Consider the following 12,008-nt stretch of genomic DNA (forward strand, 5'->3'; position numbering starts at 1 on the left):
TTTGTCGCCGTTTCATTGGTTGACGAATTGATTATTAATCCCCTCAACAATAATTTACTAATTAATTATGTGCTCGACCTCATTTCAGCTCGCAATTCATTATTCTTGCCCAAAAGTAGGGGGCAAATATTAATATTTTATAATAGTTCTATGTATCGTCAAAAACTTAGCTTGGTCAGTTATAAACTTATAATTGGAATTCAGTTTAAAAGAAAGCGAGACAATCCAAAATCTTAGCTTGAAATTTTATTGTCAACGTTCATGAAGTAGGTACCAACCAGCTTTTTCTTGATTTTTTTTTCATACCTGTACGTAGCAATGACCTGAATTCGAATCCTCTAAAATACCTCAAAGATTGTGTTTGAATGTGAACCGTCAGATCAAATTTAATACAAATATAAAAAAGATCCCGTAAATTTTAATTCAAATATGATTGGCTTGAATTCAGATCAAACTGTCCGAATACAAATTTAATTCTTGAGTGATTTTTAAAAATGTATCCAATGATGGATCTAGAAGAAAATAGCGAATATGATTTAAATAACTAATTATGTTCAAACTCATTAACTAATCGGATACTAGATAAAAAAAAAACAATGTTTTAACTTATAATTCTCAAATTTTTAGCTTCTAATTTTTAGTGCTCTAACTTCTAATCTTAATTAGCAATTAAAATTCAAAATAATTATTGTGATTTTAATTTTAAATTTAACTTTAATTAGAAATTAAAATTTCAGAGGAGCAAATAATATTTCATGAAACAAATCCATAGAAATTCAAAATTCTAGAACTAGAAGAGACAACTCCTTATTCTTATTGGATCCGCCCCTTTTGTTTCATGCCCGTTACACAAACTGAAATTTTGAGTTGCTTTCAAAGAATCCGGACCCGCAATGAGCCGAGGCAAGTTAGGTTAAAACTTTAAATGCATATTTCATGCCTGTTATACTACCGTCTACCGAGTATAAGCGCATACTTCCAAGTTTGACTTGTGATATTTTGTTCTCCTCGGTGCGCACTTAATCAGCACAAAAAGCCAGGTCGGAAAAACGACTCGTTGGTGTGAACGGAGATGCGACTTGGATCCTACTTGTCAAATTGTCAATACCAAATCATCTTTTAGGTTGTCAACGCATGTTTCCATAATACAACTACGTATTAACAAAATGACACAAAACAATAATCAATGCACCGAAGAAATGGATGAGGTGTGGCAGCGGGAGCAATCAGCATCCAGCTCGGATACTGACAATGGACCAGCTGTATTTACAATTTATTAATTGACACGAGTTTGTATCTCTGTTATTTAACCTCTTATTCTGTCCCTATAATTCATTATTTGCACAGATAGACTGAAAGATACTGAATTGTACCACTGGTGTAATTATTGGATTGTAGAGGATGAGACGAATTGAATGAGGGAGATGATGCCTCGCTCTCTCAAACCGACCAGGCGCAGTTTGTTTGTGTTACAATCCAAGACGCGTTGTCTAGAAACCGCGCATGCAATTTGAAATTCTCCTTCTTTCTGCTTTTCGTTTTTGAGACACAATATGGATTTTTCTTGTTTATTTTAGTGCTCACGAGTTTCATTTTCGGGGAGTCTCCAGCTAGGAGGAAGACATGTACACTGTACAAGTGTACAAATTATTATGAAAAATCGCACAATATAAGATTCTGTGTTGTGGGTATATTTTGGTATTTGGATTCCTTTTTGCCACTACTATTAAAATTTTGGTTTTATTGTCTTTGTAAATATTGCACATCTGATTTAATAGCTTATTTTTTATATACAATTTCTCTAGTTGACTTGCGAGTTTTAAAATAATAGATACAGAATTAGTCACATAACTTTTTGTAAGTAAATGATAGTATTATATGAGAACGTCATAAATTATGACAAGTTGCGCAGAGTATAAATCTTACAACTACTCCTATGGACATGTGAGTCAAAAACTGAGATATTTGTTTTTTTTTTTTCTGTTGTTTTTTCATAGAATACAGTTGAGAAAATTTTAATTTTATAGTTTACCTACAAAATAGTATAAGATTAAATCATCACATGTTCTCAAGGAGTTGGAGCTTGGTTGTCTCAAAACATGGAAGATATACCCATACAAGAATGGAACCCAGCCACAGAGGGCCAGATCATTTATGTGGACAGTGAGGAAGACTCTGCACATTAAGTTTCGATTTACTTGATGCTCTTTTGTGTGCCATGTGTGGCCTGTATCTAGTTTATCTTCTAATTCAACGTACTTTAGTTAGTGATTTGCAGTGGGATGCCTTGTGAGAGTATCCCTTCCGTAGCTAGCTTTTGTTGATTATGACTTTGGTCTATTTTGGAGAACGGTCTTTTTTTGGTTCTTGGTTCTCTGCAACTTAAACTGGTTTCTATATGAAACGGGCTTTTAAGCCTTATTTCCAAAAAAAAAAAATAATAATAATTAGAAGATGTGATGTCATTTTATAAAATATGTGACTACAAAAGTTGATAACCACAGTATTGTGGTAACTCACTTCAGCGTGTTATAATTCACTCTAATTATATTACACATTTATTTGACTAAAAAATAAACTTTAAAATTTATAAAATTTTACATAAACTCAACCACAAAAAAAAAAAAATCAAAGCAGACCAACTGTTTAAATTCAATTTTGAATTTTTTAAAATTGCAAATAAAAAAAATATAGCCCAATTAAGGCCGAATTACTAATTCATAACAGACTTCAGAAATTACAAGGCCTCAAAATGACAGACCAAGCCCATGTATATTAAGTTCTTAGGCCCATAATAAATTTCTTACAAGCCCAGGTAGAATAAGTACTCTTCTTAAAAGACCAATGAATCATGATTCATGAAACTTCGTTCCAAGAAGTAACTCAAAATAAAAAACAAAATAAAAACAGAGATTGGGATTTTCTCTTCCACTTCACAATAGCAGCCACTGACGCTCTCTCTCCCCGGCAGCAAAAGGTATGATTTCAGATCCTCTCCCTTCCTCTGTTGCTCTCTTTCTTTCCGTCTGTTTGGACTCGCGCTGAACCGCTCTCACCACAAAACTCTAAAACTGATTTTTGAAATTTTACCAATTCTTTCGATAGTTAGTTGCTATTGATGTTTTGTACAGTTTTTACGTTAAGGGTTTTGTTATCATCTAGCAACTGGTAAGGTTGAATATTTTGGCTGGTACAAACAACTTCCAGATTGCGTTGGTGAACTGTTTTCTTAATTTATGGGATGTATTTCAAAGTTTGTTGTCTATCTTTCAATTTTTATATTAATTTCAGGAAGGATTGGGGGCTATATGGACTGGGCTTTAACAATGCTCGGAATATCATAGTAAATGCTGCAGAATTGGCCAGCTATTTGATTAAGTGGAACAAATTTCAATACTGATGCTGATTTATCAGTTAACTTTTTTATAAACTGTAATGTTTGGACTCATCTTTTGGCTGGATTAGGTGCTGTGTTTTTTGCTGTCTGCGTAGGTTCTCCTATTGATGTGGTATATTTTTATGCATATGCTGCTATTAGCCTATCACAAAATTGGTATACTATTCACAATTTTTTTTTATGGGTGTTGCATTGTACAGGTGAAATTAAGAATACTTTGCTCTAAGCCCTTTTGCTTCCACCACAAGGTGCCACAGTATGATGAAGAAGACGAAGAAGGAGGCAATTGAAATCAGTATACCAAACAGCTTAACACATGTGCTCGCTGAGTCCAAACATTACAATTTATAAAAAAATTGAGTTAACTGATAAATCAGCATCAGTATTGAAATTCATATTGGTAAAGCTTCGTCCATTTAGGGTTTAGGGTATACTGATTTGGGAATTGAAATCAGTATACCCTAAAACCTAAACCCTAAACCTTCCGCCGGAACTTTTCCCTCTCATCTTGGTAAAGCTCCCCGATATCTATGATTTCGTCTCTCTTCCTTCGTGGCCGACCTGCCCCCACAATTCTCTTGGATCCTTAGGAATAACGACGGGCCCGATCTGGAGTTCTACTCCATGGCTTTCAACAAAGTATATACCATTCGTACTTGCTGCTCCTCTGGCAAGAGCCTCTTTAGACCTGCCGGTGGTTACTTGCTCACTGGCCGAGAAGGTAATGTCGATAGCTTCTCTCTACTGAATCCCCTTCCATAGTGAGGTTCCTCTCCCTGTGCTACGTGATCTTGATCCAAATATGTTTCCAGAAAATTTCGCTAGGTTTAGTCCTTTGAGTTTTCAAAGTGACATCTATGTGCTCGCTGTTGATTATGATACTTCCATTGGCTGTAAACTTGGTGATGACGGGTGGGACATCACTGGACCTGGATACGAGTGTCAATACCGCTCTTACTATTTTCAGGGTTTGCTTTTCAGGCTTGAGATTTGTACATGGGTTACAGCAATTATGGATACTAGTAGCTGTAAAGAGCTCTATGTCATACAACCACCTAAATATGAAAAAATTTCCAAGATGTCCTTTCGAGGTCCTTACCTTGTAGTCTTGTGAAGATATTTTGATTGTTTGTTATAATCAATCTTATGACTCGATAGATTACAAATTTTATATTCACCGTCTCGAATTTGGCAATGGAAAAGGGAATCCTTGTGGGATCAAGCATAGCAGCATTGGAGACCGAATATTGTACCTGGATATGAGTGTCAATACCGCTCTTACTATTTTCAGGGTTTGCTTTTCAGGCTTGAGATTTGTACATGGGTTACAGCAATTATGGATACTAGTAGCTGTAAAGAGCTCTATGTCAGACAACCACCTAAATATGAAAAAATTTCCAAGATGTCCTTTCGAGGTCCTTACCTTGTAGTCTTGTGAAGATATTTTGATTGTTTGTTATAATCAATCTTATGACTGGATAGATTACAAATTTTATATTCACCGTCTCGAATTTGGCAATGGAAAAGAGAATCCTTGTGGGATCAAGCATAGGAGCATTGGAGACCGAATATTGTTCTTTGATTTTTCTCTTGGTTTTGGTTGTAGTTTTTGTCTCATAGCAAGTGATTTTCCCGAGTTCAAAGGAAACTGTATCTACTTCATAAATAGGGTATGTTTATGTCTATATGTGATCAATATGTATGATATCGAGAATGGTGAAACAGTACTTATCTATACCCCTTTCAATCAGGAAAACCCCATTGCTTGGTTTATACCTACTTTAAACCATATCTGACATCAATACATTTTAAGATAAGTGTAAAGGGAACTTGGTCCAGTTGGCCGTTTCTTCTGGCATTACTTTCCCTTTCTTTTATTCTTAGAGCATGATGTTGTTTTTTTAGCTTTGGATTATATAGATATACTCTCATTGTGTATGTGCTAGTCTTTTTATTCCGAACTTACGGGTTGCTTAATGTCAATGAATGATGTGTCAAAAATGATCATTGTGTGATTAAAAAAAAAATGATCATTGTGGATGTTAAATTAATGTTTATGGAATTTAGTATTCTTTTGACTAGATTTTGTTGCAGCTTGCTGCTGTTTGTGTCAAACTTAATAGACAAGTAATTTTACATAGAAGAATTTTAAAGGTCATGTTCCTTATGTTGAATTTTGTAGAGAAATAGTTCTCTTTGCTTTTCTGTAATAGTTTAAGGGTAAGTAAAAACGAAAACCAGTTATGTTTGGGATAAATATATGAAAAAGAGAGTTCGAATTGGAAATGCCAAATGATTTGACTAATTAATTGGAAATGAAATTTACTAAGTATGTTTTTGGACACGACGAAAGGTAATAATTAACTTTGCAAATCACAATTTATGGATCAAGTTCATTGGAGAATAACAATGATTGTGAATAAAAAACTATATTATTTATTTAATTATTTTTGGAAAAGATTGACAAAAGCTACCGCATTCCAATTACATAGACACCAGATTATAATTCTAATAACAGTATTAACCAAAAGGAATCTAACCTAACTAAAGCTACATGAAATGAAATTAAACTCAAAATATATCCTAAAAATAACTGATAACAGTAACCTGCCATGGTATTTACATCAAAGACCCTTATATCCTCAGAATATAGTCAGCCCATAACAAAGGATAACATAATTAATACACATTTTATGGGCCTAAACAAATGATTCTTAGAAGTAATCCCTCTCGTAAGTCGTAACCATAACTGCACCTCTTCCTGAGTCTCCGGTGTCATCGATCGTGGCGAATGGCGATCCTTCGGTGCCTTCTTTTTCATTGGTTTCTTTAGCGACAATCCAATTCTTTTATACACTGTAACTATCTGTGTTGTACTAAAAAACACAAAAAAAATTAGTGCTCTTTATTAAGGAAGTAGCTAACAGTCCTCCAACTCCAGTCTCCCAAAAATTTCCGGAGATTTTCAACTAATTATGTAAACATCAATACTAAATCCTGTAAACTAATTCAACAAATTATGTAAACATAAAAACGCGTGAAAGCTATTAAAAACGCATGAAAGCGGTTAAAACGCATGACAGCTGTTGAAAACGCGTGACAGCTGTCGAAAACGCGTGACAGCTGTTGGGGACCACCTTCTGTGAACATACACATAATATCTTGTAAACATACACATATTATCCTTTAAACATACACATATTATCCTATAAACATACACATATAATTCTGTAAACATACATAGTGTACTTAAAATTATAGCAGTTGAAATATCCTGTAAACATACACATATTATCCAGTAAACATACACATATTATCCTATAAATATACACATATGATTCTGTAAACATACATAGTGTACTTAAAATTATAGCAGTTGAAATTATGGCAGTTAAAAACGCGTCAGAACTAAGCTAAAAAAGGAAGGCTTTTATACACGGAGATTTTTGGGGGACTGTAGCCCGGAGGACACTACCTTTTCTCCTTTATTATCCTAGAATTGCGATGATTTATCGATCCATATCTCCTTTGAGTTGCTCGCTATGAAAAGTGATGGAGCGGGTGAACAATGGAGGTGATCCAGGCTCTCCTAGTATTTAGGATCTAATAACCAACGACTTTCGACAACATGATATTTTATCGACTATGCTGGCATGGCCCCTCTTAAGAGATATTAATTGCTATCCTCATCAGTGTACATGGAGTACCACAAAGATAATGCCACAAGTAAAATTTGTCTTTGTTTTCACTATTGAAATCCATATAATTTAACATGAATAATACTCATAATTAAGAGTAAAATCTTCACGGACCCATTCGATTGTGCGCAAATAGGGGAAATATCATCTATAGCTATGATGCAAAACAAAAATAAATCACTAGTATGGCGTGCGATTGCACAGCAAAAAAAAAAGGTATCTTAGATGGCGTGCTGATCCTTTGGTGCCATGCGGTACACTACTGACAATATAAATTTTTAAAGGAACGTTTCAAGTGAGAATCGTAAGAAATACAAAATTCACGTTTCTTCAGGGGTTAGATTATTTTTTTTTCTTTTTTCTGTTTTATTTGTGACATGGTTTCTATTTAATAAAAATCGATGGCATCCACACTTTCTTTTAAAAAATAAATGAAGGCACACTGTTAGAACACTATTTTGAGTAGGTGGTATATTTTAATTATATAAAATTAAAATGTATCAACAACACAATTTATGGCTTATAATCACGTCTAATATAATTTTATAATTAATTAAGACATTGTTCTCCGTAAAGAATATAGAAATTCAAAGTGCAGTACACATTATTAGAGGTGATTTAAGGACTTCCTAGAAAAAAAAAAACAACTATTATATTTCATTTGAGCAATTAATATGAGCTTACTGTCAGCAAATCAAGAAATAACTTTCCGAGTATGAAAGAAATAAAAAAAAAACCTCATGAATGTCATTTACATAATTACATTATATCAACCAATAGCCCGGCCCAAGTGATGTTTATGAGCTCTTGAATTTCTTCGAGTACCTCTACAAATTGGTCCAACTCGAAGTTCAATGAATTTTGAAGGATTAATTAAACTTGTGATTTAAGACCAATAACAACGCAGGTCACATATGACCCAAATTTGTACCATGGCATCTATAATCTATTGAGCCTCCGTTAAAAATTGAACTTGTATTTCAAGAGTTGATATCCATGATAAAGACTTAATTCATCAGTCCTCACAATTATTTCTTAAAAACAATTACAAGAATTTAAAAAATAGGAAACGTATTATATAATTTTTTTTCTTGGTTATTTATCTTTTCATGTAATTGGATGTCTTTTGATAACTCATCAAATGATATTAAATATGTGCAATTTTTAATTTTAATTATTTGATGATGAAAGCAATTAAACTTGCATCAATTTTTTTTTTAACATTTTTCATGTGTATAAGATTTATAATATATTAGATTATATTCTAATTGTCAAAATTATAAATATTATTTACAGTTATGGGGATTATCAAGTTAACTCGTTACCCATCTTTAAAACCTGAAGCAAATAGCTTCCCCTCATTTTTTTAGTAACATTTAGAAATTAATCCATAATTAGCGTCAAAATATTGAACTTAGCATACCATCATAGTTGTTCCTTTCAACGAGGGATTGATTTTCTTTGTACCCAACTTCTGAAAGAAAGATTTGACAAAGCCTTAACCAACAGCCAAGTAACAAGTTATCATTTAAGCCTTGTTGTCTCTTAAATTTTACTCATTGCCTTTAAATGACATCTCCACCTCATTTTCCTAGCTATTTCTTTCATCTTTTCTCCCATCTCACCAAATTTTTGTCATGTTTCTCACAGATCGGACATCAGAATAGTTTATTCCCACTAAGTTTTCAAGAGCGGCTTGTATCATCTTTAATTATCCCCTTGAGCGACCTCTGTCATGTGTTGTGACCTAACTTTATTATTTAAAAAAATAATGTGATGAATGACATTTCAATCCGTCATGAAGAACTTCTTTTTTCTTCTAAATTTAAAAAAGAGCAATGTGGTTGTACTTGGGCCCGTGGAAAAAAAAATAATAATTTCAAGTATGTATTAGAGACCTACATGAATGTCAAAATGTATATTCATTAAAAAAAAAAAATACCACCTTAGCATGTCCGTGTTCGTTTCCTTGATACATAGTTGTACATTTTATACAGCATACCTATTTGTTTTGGCAAAGATGCAACATATATATATTTCTCATATCTCAAGGTCTATTTCAGAAATCTAAACCATGTTTGCTGGTGATCGAATCCTACATACACCTCATAACAAACAACTGATATAAGCGCTAAAAAATTAACAGTAATTACATCACCAAAACTTAAAATAAAAAATAAAAAACATGAAAATAAATGCAATAATAAGTGGTGACAACAACAGACTTGTACCCTGACACCTCAGAAACACAACTGCCATCCCACTACTGCCTGGATTTAGACCTCTTACCATACCCCCAAATTGCCTTTGCCTCCCTTAAAAGCCCCCTTCGTATCTACCACTCCATGCCTCCACCATACCCCAAGAAATATATTGACCTTGCTTTTCATTTTTCTTTCTTTTATTTTTTTCATTCTTTTTTGTCTGTACTGTCGTATTTGCAGAATAACATTCGAAGTTTGTCAAATTTGCTAAATCCTTTTTTTTTTTTTTCTGTTACTTGCAGGATGCGCTAAAGTTGCAATAATTTAGTTCAACTTTACATTATCCTGATAACAATAGCTAGCTTTTCTATTATTAATGTGATAAAGTTGCTTTAATTGTTGACAAAACCTCGATCTAATTTGGAGATAGTTACTTTAATATTATTTCGATAATTTCTGTCACTATAATTTATTAATAACATACATAATTTGTAAATCAACATTATGAAAGATTAAAAGAATATATTGTACATTAAATACATAAATAAGTTTCGCAATACAAATTTAAATTATATGTGTGCAGTGCCATCAAGTCAACAACTGCTCTAATGATATAATGACGCTCTGCATGTCAGAGTTAATCATTTATCTACTCTTTAGATTTAAACTTATTTTTTCTGTGATTGTAGGGTCATGAATTGGAAGATGTTTATTTTAAACTGAAGCTATACATGCAGTAAATTTTTCAGTCAAAATTAGTAGAATATTTTATATGTATATGAATGAGAGTATATACTTTTCGTTAGAGTTTTTATTTTTATTTCAAAGCCCTTGGGCAAATTGCTAGAGAGTTCTACTTACAATCTTACATCCAATTGAAGTCTTCGGAACTTACAGATTATATTGGGAGAATTTTATATATACCACTCAAACACTATGAAATTACATATTTATCATTTCAATTTCATATAATTTACATATTTATCATTTAAATTTCTATAATTACATATTTATCATCTAAAAATCTAATAACTTACATATTTACTCAATTAATAAAAAAAAAGATCAATTAAGTTTAAGATTATATAAAATATAATTAATAAGTTATTTAGTTTCTTCTCCTTCTCTGCCCCTTCCTTTTTTTCGCACAGATTTTCCTCTTGTCTTTTTTAACGTAACTTTCCATTCTCGCTTAAACTCTCATCATCTCGTCTTTCCCACTTAAACTCGAAGAGAAGGGGGGCAGCAAACTCAGATTTAAGGATTCAAACTCCAGCTTAATCATCTAAAAACATGGTAACCACTCCAACTTTTCCAACAAAATAACTCATACTGAATTCGACGATGATATCACAATCCGTTATCAAAGTAGTAACTGAGTTTGAGAATCTGTGTTTTATTATTGGCTCAGTTTGGAATATCTATTTTTAATCTTTTATATTGAGTATAAAGGAGAACATATCTAAGGAAAGAAAGAGAGGCTGCTGAGTTAATCATTGATTAATTATAGTTTTAAGAAAATTAAACATAATTATCTGAGCCTTGGGTTTATTTTATAGGGTAAGGCTACGGTGCTATGGGTTGCATAGAGGGCTACGGTGCTACGGCTCAATATTCGAGTTTTCAAAATCCTAACGATCGATCCGAACCGTTCATCTTGTTCTCCATACTAATATGTGTTTGGAGACCAAATTTTACATTTTTTGAAATTTTTTTTACTATTTTTTTAGATAGGTAGAAAATCAGTTGATCTAAAAAATTCTGCACCATTCAGATATTTGATTTTCTGCCTATCTAAAAAAATAGTAAAAATTTTCCAAAAAATGTAAAATTTGGTCTCCAAACACATTTTAATATGGAGAACAAGATAAACAGTTTGGATCGACCATTAGAATTTTGAAAACTCGAATATTGAGCCGTAGCACTGTAGCCCTCTATGCAACCCATAGCACCGTAGCCTTACCCTATTTTATATATACTAAAGTTATATTGGGTAAATATGTGAGTTATTAGATTTTTAGATGATAAATATGTAATTATAAAAATTTGGATGGTAAATATATAATTTTACAGTTTTTGAGTGGTATATATGAAATTCTCGTGATTATATTTTTAATAAATAATACAACATTAATATTAATCCAAAGAAATTTGCATGGAGTGCGATACAATTACAACAGAATCGGGGTTCTCCTTGCAAAAGAATCCTATGATTAAAACTTCGCCATACTTCCTAATACACAGACACACCCGTTGCTTAAAAATAAAGGGGGAATTTCACATATACACCTAAAAAACTTCAAAATTACATATTTTTCCCTCTAAATTTTAAAATTACGTATTTTCCTCTCTAAACCTCAAAAATCCACATATTTACCTATTTTATTGTCTTTTATATTGAAACTCATTCTAAATTTATAAATTACCTATTTTACTCTTCATTAAAAGTATAAAACGCCCTATCAAACTCAAATTTGAATCTAAAGGGTTCATTTACCGTTAAATCCGCACGCATCGCAATAAGATTATTGCATGTTATTGTGTGTCCGCTTCAAGACGTGCTAATCTAGCGCGCACGAATCTCAAAGATTTAGATTCGCTTGCATTGCATTAAGATATGTGCACGTTACTTCAATATTCGTGTGTGTTCGCTTCAAGATTTGTGCTGATCTAGCGTGCACTGATTTTAAAGTAATTCGGACGGTAGAT

At 32.6% G+C, this 12,008-nt stretch overlaps 1 long non-coding RNA gene across 1 annotated transcript; it reads left to right on the forward strand.

Annotated features, from left to right (window-relative positions):
• The first annotated feature begins 3,018 nt into the window (after nt 1–3,018).
• On the forward strand, nt 3,019–5,360 carry LOC144559508 (uncharacterized). The gene is made up of 2 exons (XR_013513159.1): nt 3,019–3,509; nt 3,598–5,360. It is a non-coding gene; the product is annotated as an uncharacterized LOC144559508 (long non-coding RNA).
• The last annotated feature ends 6,648 nt before the right edge of the window (nt 5,361–12,008 follow it).

The sequence above is a fragment of the Carex rostrata genome, chromosome 9 (genome assembly GCF_964058835.1).
Source record: "Carex rostrata chromosome 9, lpCarRost1.2, whole genome shotgun sequence".
Lineage (NCBI taxonomy): Eukaryota > Viridiplantae > Streptophyta > Magnoliopsida > Poales > Cyperaceae > Carex > Carex rostrata.